The sequence below is a fragment of the Charadrius vociferus genome, unplaced genomic scaffold, assembly GCF_000708025.1.
Source record: "Charadrius vociferus isolate BGI_N301 unplaced genomic scaffold, ASM70802v2 scaffold9, whole genome shotgun sequence".
NCBI classification, from domain to species: Eukaryota; Metazoa; Chordata; class Aves; order Charadriiformes; family Charadriidae; genus Charadrius; species Charadrius vociferus.
In genome coordinates this window covers 1752702-1762138 of record NW_009661373.1, presented here as the reverse complement: position 1 = coordinate 1762138, position 9437 = coordinate 1752702, and positions in this window count along the sequence as shown.

Sequence of the window (9437 nt, the reverse complement as noted above, 5' to 3'; positions counted from 1 at the left end):
CATGGTTAAGACAATCAGAATGTGCAATCCTCCTGTACCAAGCACATAAAAATGTGATTTTGCAGAACATTTTCTTTGGAAGATAACCCCAGGTGTTTTGCTTGAAGAAAAAGTCTGCAACATGGAAATCCCTACATATTTCTATCATTTTTATCTCATTGTTTAAAAAAACAACCAAAACAAAGGAGAAAAACAAACAAACAAACAAAAAAACCCCACCAAACCTAACTTGCATTCTTATAATAGATTGCAACATTGCAGTTCAAACACAGAAAAATAATCAACCCAAAGCAGACAATGGCATTACTGTCATTAAGGAGAGAGACCTTACAGGGTTCCAGGTTTTCAGCCCAACTGAGTTGACACTAAATTCAGCTAAGTGGATCAGGGAGCAAATGTGTTCCACATACATATTCCTTCTCTCAGGGACAAAAAGAATGTACGAGGGCTCTCTCCTGATCAGGTCGCTATATATCTATGCAAATTCAATATCATCCTACCATCCCTGTCTATTGTTAAAAAATCCATCTGCTCTGAAAGATCTCTTTTCACCTCAAAATGCAGAAAAAACATTGAGAGTTGGAGGCCAGAATTCTACCTATTTCATTCATATTTTACTCATATGTGTGTTATTTATCAGCTGTATGGACAGTCATGTAAATAATAACGAAGCAGTCAAGCTCATCCTAGTCCAGACCCATCATCTCCCATTTTCACTAAAGTATTCTCATTAACTGACTGCTGTATGGAGCTTGTGATACATGGTTATGATCCTTGCACAAAGCTTTTAAGACTATAGTTACTGGCTCCTGTTCAAGGGAAAGGACAGACTGGCATAGAATATAATTCTTTCTCTTCTAGAAAAATATATTCATCTGTACAGCCAAGCTGCTCCTGGAGGGAAGAACAGCCTGTTCTCTGCTATTATGAGCACTTCTACGTTTTAATCTATGTTCTTTGCTGCACAGCTGGTGGGAGCAGCAACAGGCCTAGAACTAAGGGATGGAGGAAGGCTTTCAAGTGCCATGTCAGGAGTCTAATCAGAGTATCTGAAAATACTGAAAATACCTGAGTGCAAGAGAAGATCAAGAAAGCCCAATTCTGCTTGACTAGGGAAACTGTTACTTCACATCAGTGGGCTCTTTTAATGAAACAAGTAATTATATTTTTTTTTTCTTTACTCCAGTATGTTATTTAGAATTATTTTATTTATGCATTTCATAGAATCTTTTCTTTAACTTTCTGACAACTGTAGACTGACCAAGCTTCAGTTCTTGACAAGTTTTCACACAACATAAACACATTGTAAGATTGAACGTACAGGTATAAATTTGTGAAGTCCCACAAATGGAGAATTTAAATTTAATGGTATGATCGTGCTATTAAAGACTGAGTATCATGTTCTCTAGTGGTAGGAATTGAGATAAATTTTTTATTTTATATTCAGAGTGTAATTAACACTGCCTAACTTTTTAGTATCTACATTCTAAATACCTAGAAGTGCAATATTCATTTCAGGCTCCTGTTTTGGTTAGCTAAGGAATATTTTTGGCTTCTACATTTAAATGGCTAAATCACACCATAGAAATCTCTTTGTTTCTCCACTGTAAAGAGAGTCTAGATAATTAGATTGGAATTCCATTCTCTAGATTCACAAAAGAAAAATAATCATGTTGAACAAAGTGCAGAAGCCAGGATCTGCAAAAGCTAGGTTTGCTAGTCAGGACTAGTTAACAAATTTAGCGTATGCATTCTGAACACTGATAATAATGACTAATAATAATGAAAGAAAAAAAAAAAAAAAGTCAGTGAAAGGATCAAAGCCCCCCAAAACCTGACAAGATTTAAGATATAAACCAATTCTTTTAAAAGTATATAAAGGGTCACCCTTCAGTGAGGGACACACCTTCGATAGACTTTCTAAGTGTTTCAAATGCCTGTAACATTGCTGTCTTAGAATAATGCATGAAAGATTCCACATAGTAAGGTCTACAGATATTAAGTATTGAAATTAATTTGCTTTTGTCTGCATAGTACCTCATAGATAGAAACACAAAAACTTTGAAATACTGAAACTTTTTATAAAAATTTACTTGCAAGTTTAGGGGGCTATTTAATTTCTCTATAGTATTTACCATGATAATGCCTCTACTAAATTAGTTGTGTCTTGAGATTGCATGTGTTTCAAAAGGATTTTGAAAGTTAATGTAGAATAGCTCTGAAGAAATTTCTGTAAACAACTGAAGAATGTTTCAAAGATATATATTCATTTTTAGCAACTAAAATTTAACAAAAATTGCATCAGGATATTCTCTGGGTTGACTGGCAAGTTGACCATGAGCCAACAATGTACCCTTCTGGCAGAGAAGGCTAATGGTATCCGTACTGCATTAGGAAGAATCTCACCAGCAGGTTGAGGGAGGTGATCTGTGTCATCTGCTGAGCACTGGTGAGGCCATACTTGGAGTTCTGTGCCTTGTTCTGGGCTGCTCCCGCTGAACATAAGGAAATATTTTTTTACTCTGAAGGTGACTGAGTACTGCAACAGGTTGCCCAAGGCTGTGAAGTCTCCATCCTTGGAGATATTCAAAAGCTGTCTGAACATGGTCCTGGGCAACTGGCCCTAGATGGCTCTGCTTGAGAAGGGGTTTTGGACCAGATGACCTCCAGAGACCCCGTCCAACCTCAAGCATTCTGTGATTCTGTGAACTGAAATCCAATGGTCTCATATGCATTCATACTGCTGCACACCTTCTTCTGAACTATCTGATATTTTAATTCATCTATTTTTTGCATATTGTCATGTAGCATAATTCCATACTATTATATTTTCCTGAAGTAAAAGCTAATACCTAAGGAGTAATTAAAAAATGTACATCTAGATAAAGTGCATTTGGAAACTATTTTCTATTGAGAACTAACCGAGCACATTTGGAAAAGATGTTAGCTAAAGCTAGTGGAACAATGCCACCACCCCATCTGACCCAGCTTGTCATGCAGGAGATTACTGTGGCTAAACAGAGCAGCTGACAGGGGAAAATCGCATGAACATGAAGGGAGGACCATGAATCATCACTCTGTATGTTATTGTACCATTGTGCTGCGAATGTGTCTGCAAATACTAATAAATGTGCAGGGGGCAGGAACGTGTCATACCTGTAACAAAGTCTGTCCTTCCTGACGAGGAGCATGAAAAGGTCTAGCAGCTCCTTCATCTCCACTCCGCTTAAGCAAATCTGAATTCCGACTGTCTGAATCTTACATTTTCATTCTCCAGACACTAAAGCATGTACCTGTCACTGGCTGGCTCCAATCAAAATATCTGTATTTATAAATGCATGTACTGTGTAAGTATTAAGGAACCTACACAATTTCGAGGAAAGACTACTCTTACTAGCATTTAGGTTTCCTGTCTTTACCTGCTGATCTAGCAATGATACTCATTTCCAGGTGTGAAGTGGTTGTTTCTGTTAGTCTCAGTCTCTTATTCACACATCTAAATCTTCACATACTTCTAAGACATCATACCAGACATGTTATTTTTACCATCATTAACCTCATGAATTATTTTGACCTGTAATTTCAGTACAGAGAAAAATGGGATGATATGTTGTGCTTTTACTGTACAGTCAAGTAAGGACTGGGAAGAAGGATTTACATTAGCTAATTTAGCAGTATGTTCTCAAGTGCAACTACAAATTCAGACACATCTTATGTAATTCTAAGGACTTCAGTGACAAGACTTTACTACTGTATAGTCACTGACTACAAAGGTAACCAACAAAGTCATGGCAATTAACTTACGTGTCTTGGTCACATGTCTAAATGGAATGAGTCAAATAAGTCTTCCTCGGTTACTTTTAGCATATGTGCCAGAGTCTGACCTAGCAAGGCATCCTGGAGGAGCCCGTCTCTCCAGTGTTCACTGAGGGAAGCTTATGACAGCTAGCCTACTGCCTACAATACTGCAAATCACCCAAATTATGTTTATATACATAGCTATTCAGGTACTAAGGCACTAGAAACGGCACATCTGCAGCTGACTAGAAAACTAGTCTTTGTATTACTTGACAAAAAAGAATGTGGGAAAGAAAGTATATGTTATCATATAACTAAAGACAAAGATAATCAAGGTAAAATGCAGCCAAATTAAGGTTACGCAAGTTGTAAATCTGGAATCCCCTAGCTTTTCATTGTTTCAGACTACTATTGGATAACTTTATTTTTATGAATTAAAACCAAAAGATTGATATAAGCAATAAAAGAGAAGAAAAAAAAATATTAAATAGTATCTTACACTGCTAAGCCTCATTATACTCACAGGTGGCAAAGAAAAAGGACTTCTTTACCCCAGGGGATACAAAGCTTTAGAGGTTTGCTATAAACACAGCAGATGCTGGCTCTATCTCTCCCTCCTGCAAAAGCAAGCATGCACATATGCAAAAACCACCCCTAAAAAAAAGACAAGACATAAAAATAGCAACGCTACTGGGTTAGGAGGAAGGTCTATCATCTTACCTCTTACAGTGGCCAAGACAGATATCGAGGAAAGAATTTAATAATGAGTAAAAAATACAGTGGTACTTTCTTTGCTTGAATACCTACTTGCCTTTCAACAATTTGCAGTTCACAGAGGTGGTGACTTTGTAATGAATATCTTTCATGGATTTCCTTCCGATAAACTCCTCCTTAATCTTCTATTGTCTATGGTATTTGGTGGTAAGTACCTTTAATGATGAAAAATACTAGGAAAACCTAATTGTAAGCATTGCTTTTATGCTTCTATAGACAGATAGTTGTTATTAGTCAGAACTTCATTAAAAAGTAGGTATAATGCCAGTTAAATTATGCTTTCTTAGTGCAGACACAGCACAAAAAACATGCATGGAGAGAGGAGTAACCTGTAGGTTAGCAATGACACCGAGGTACATGCTTTTTATCTTGATAGTACTCAGGTGACAAAACTGCTGGACTAGTGATTAAATAATCTAATATCTTCATTGTCTATTTCTCATTTAACTTACTCTTATGCAATCTTATTCAGATGGCACTGACTGCTTGCAAAATTCAACCTTTCTTCACAAGTACTCCAAAGTATTGTAGAAATGAAACAGAACAAACATAGCAAATTTTAATATTTTCAACCAAGATTTAGTCATTTCCTTGTATCACAACACCATGATTTTTCATGCATGTCTAACAGAAAAGCTCAATATTACATGCCATAAATCCATTTGCAAAAAGGTCAGTTCTAAAAGTAAGAGAGCTATAGTCACACAGGACAGCAAACTGCTTGTTTTTCATGTTCCCTGTGAGATATAGACCAACTATGTGACCAACATGTCCCATGAAACACTTTCTCAGAGTTTTGTCTTCTTTTTCACTTTAAGGGAGAATTCAGAGCATGTGGCATGGCTTATTACATCTCCTCCATCTCTCCAAGCCTCAGGGAGAGACAGAGAAAGCTCTGCTCCCCATACTTCTTTCTCCCGGCCCAGCCTCTACTGTTCTTCACTTTCCTTGCTGCACGACCACAGAGGAGAGTGAGCTGGGGCTGCTGCAGAGGAAGCAGATGTAGTAAGTGAAGGTAGTTCATAGGAAAATTAGGGGAAATGAGCTCATGAGGAAATGAGATAGGAATTATGACAGACAGGGTTGTCTGTGATATGGATGGGGATCATCTGCCAAGTGAGGAGGTGGAACAGGAGAAGATAGAGGCTGTGCCTTATATCCACAGGAAGGAAGAAAGAATGTGGGAGAGTAAAAAGACATGAAGAAGACTAAAGAAAGGGAGCAAGAGTCACTTCTGCCATCAAGCTACAGCCCTCTTAATTGTTCTGAGCTTTCTAGTTTCACCTTCATTCCCTGGAAACTCTTGTTCAGACTTTTTCAGACTACCTTTCTCATCCATCACCTCCTAAAACCCAGCTTTAGATCTTGGCAAATCTCCCCCTGCTGTCGTCAACCTTCCAAAATACTAATATAACACAGTTTCTCCTTAAATTAATTTTGCTGTGACCTCAAAACCGAATTTTGCCTGCACTACTAAGAAGCTTTGAGCTGCTTCTCAGTGTACCCTAGAGCAAATCACTTGGACAGCCAAGCAAGCAGTCAGATTTCCTTTCCTCACCAACAGTCTGTAATGAAAAGATGCAAAGGAGGAAAATCAGTCATATCCGTCCTGTCTAAACAGTTTCTGACAGCTCATTATAATTATTGAATGTCAACAGTGAGTTCAGCCATATGCAAACATATGGACAGAAATGGTTCCTGCACAAGACTCAACTGGTTCAGAGACATAACAAAGCCTCAGTAAGATAGACATAGGTTAAACAATTCACACAAATATATATGCATGCACAAATATACAAGACCATGGTCACTACATTAAAATTACATTTTAAAAGATAAACTTTAACAATGGCTCTTATGACATCCTACATTCTGTCCCTTCTGAATAAAGGTACAATATTGTATTATCACCAATATCAGAGCACAGCTTCAGTTTGTCTGTGACAATATATAAATGTTTCAGAATCTTTATCTTTGTCAACAATTTTCCAAACAACTGAGAAGATTTTGTAAAGAAAGGATGTTTAACACAGAAGTCCCTGATGCAAAATAAAACAGCTTTTTCATTTTATATATATATACTTAGATCTGCCATAATGCAAGTAAAATACTATACAATGAGCATAGTGGTTGTTTTAATTTGTACTTTACACTTGAATCCATATTTTTCTGATACACGGTGTTTGTTCCCCCAATTTTTCCATTTTACTTGGAACACATACACAGTTACATCAGTGTTTACTTTTTTTTTTTTTTTATAGAAATTGCAGTTCTTGTTTCTTTATTACTCTAAGGTGCTTTGTATATTTCCAGTCTCCTTTACCCCTTTATTCAAGCAGTCTCTGTATCTATGCTTAAAAACAGACAGTTTAGCAGTTCACAGCTTGCTTGGACTCACATATGTGGCATGTACAAGAAATGGCCATATCATAAGAATTTTGTAGGAGTATCTTTTAGAGAATTCAAATTTTATAACTCTCTCCTATACTATAATTACGAGGATTTTCTCCCCATAGTTAACTACAGGGAAAGGAAGGTTACCACAGAATCTTAATGCCCCTTTTTTACAACAGCTCTTGGTAACCATAGTGTTGCAGTATGCAGTACCTGAGCAGTTCTTGGTAGCCCATGGTATAATACAGTACTGTTTTATGTCAGCGAAACTTTTCACATTTTAAAGGCTCAAGCTGTTTTTAGCTGCTCTGTTTAGTCAACAAACCCGCAAATATATTTCACAATCAGGCAACTGGAGTTATCTGTTGTCATTTCTTTTCAAGTAAGAACCTGATCCCATGGGAGCCTACGAAGACACAAGGTCAAGAAAGACAGAGTAGTAATTGGAAATGGCAGATTTGATTAATTAAGGATTTATTTATTCCCTATATGGTGGTGTTTGACAGCTTCTTCACCATATGTGTTCCCTCTCTATTTTAATGTCCACTCCTACCAGTCCTTTTCCTATCCATATTGAAGGATGAATAAACTGATGGACTGTGATGGTAACAGAGCTGAGTTTGCAATTTAAAATAAAAAGAAAGCAGTTAATGTTTTTGTTGCTACTTTTAAATGTAGACTTCTGTCAAATTTATCTTTAGAAAAAGTTCATTCCTTTTTTTTTTTTTTTTTCTTCCCCTCCCCCCCTGCCCTTACAATAACGGAAACCGTGACTATATTACGTACACACTGTATTTTGGAATCAAACTATTATTTTCTATTAATTTTGACTCAAGTTGAACAATAGCACCAAATTAAGACATAGAAACAAGGGTCAGTCTACAGAACACATGTAAGAGAAATAACCAGAGTATATACTAGTTTCTAGCTACTCAGTTTAAGCTTTAAGTGTTATTTTGTAGCCAAATGGTGTTACATGTAATACAGATACTCTTAAACTTCCATACTTAAATACTTTATGTATTTAAGCTTATCATTAACCCATCTGATTTTGCTGGCACCATTTCTACTGCCTGCTGAGATATGAATATTAACCTCTATATATCTTGCTTGTCTAAATGAAAAGCTATCTAGCCAGTTTCCCTGTTCTTCAGAAAAAAAGGTCAAGGGAAAGTTGCGTTGCTGTTTAAAAAAAAAATAATCTAACATATTGTAAATTCAACTAAATATCTTCACAGATAAAATGAACAACAGTAATCTCACAATTAAAAATTGGTGGAAAACTCTAAATGAAGGGATATTAAGTAAACAGCTTTTTAAAAAAGGGGTTTGATTCAAGTTGCATTTCAACTGTAATAATAGCTTAGCTGTTGCTGTTACTATGAGCCATATGGAGTGAGGTCTTTCTGAATAAGTACACAAACATTTTTAGTACAAATACTGAGAAATGTGCTCATCGAGAATAGTTGTTCCTCTAAACAAAGTAACTGTAATATTCATGAAAGGACAACAAAGATAAATTAATTGAAACTTAGACCAAATATTTGTAGAAATTTCTCTGTAATTATTTTCTCTATTTTATTTAACTTTGCAAACATTGCTGAAGACATAGGATGCTACAAATGTAAATATGGAGAAATTGCTAGGACTGAAACTTCAGTGTAGACAGTTGTAAAAATAACTACTATTTTTATAAGACATTGATAGTAAAGAATTATGCTTAAGTAAAGCCCTGTGTTGAAAATCTCATACACAAAGCATGCTTTTTGAGTCTCATCATGTTAGGTAGATTAAATATGTACATAGGGAATTTCTAGTTCTGCTTCCTTTGAAGGAGGAAATTGGAAGTCAAATAAAAAGGGATTTTTTAAAATATATATTTTAAGAGAATGCTAATGTTAATTCAGCTTTGGACTACATCTTTAAGTACTTTTTTATTCAATTAAAAACATTGCTTACTATGCAGATCTTGAGCAAATGCTCGTTTTGTTCAAGTCAGAGGCTCTCTCGCTACCTCCCTATAAATGTCAAATAAAATCTGGCGAGAAGGTTTCTCACTTGTCTTGGCCTTTGATGCTATTAACCTCTAAAGCTAATTTGGGCAGACTATAAAATTCTCAAACAGGCCTCAGAATTCCAGCACACAGATGTTTGTCTCCAACATTTGCTTTCTTTGGATTAATTGCTTTTGAAGATACACTCCCACTGTCAGCCACATCAAATTTGTCATTCTCTTTAGAGAATCTTTTTTCATCTTTCTGCTGAGGTTTCTCAGGAATCTTTCCTTCTTACACTTCTTTTCTTCTTCCCCAATTTAACTTTACATGAGCAGAGCTATACTCATTACCCTCTCATAAGTGCATGTCTTTACTTTAGATCAGTTAACTTGTCTCTAAAATGAAATCTCAACCTTTCTTGTAAGTTAAAATCCTAGTAGTTTTGTGTGGTGAGTTGACCTTGGCTGACCACCA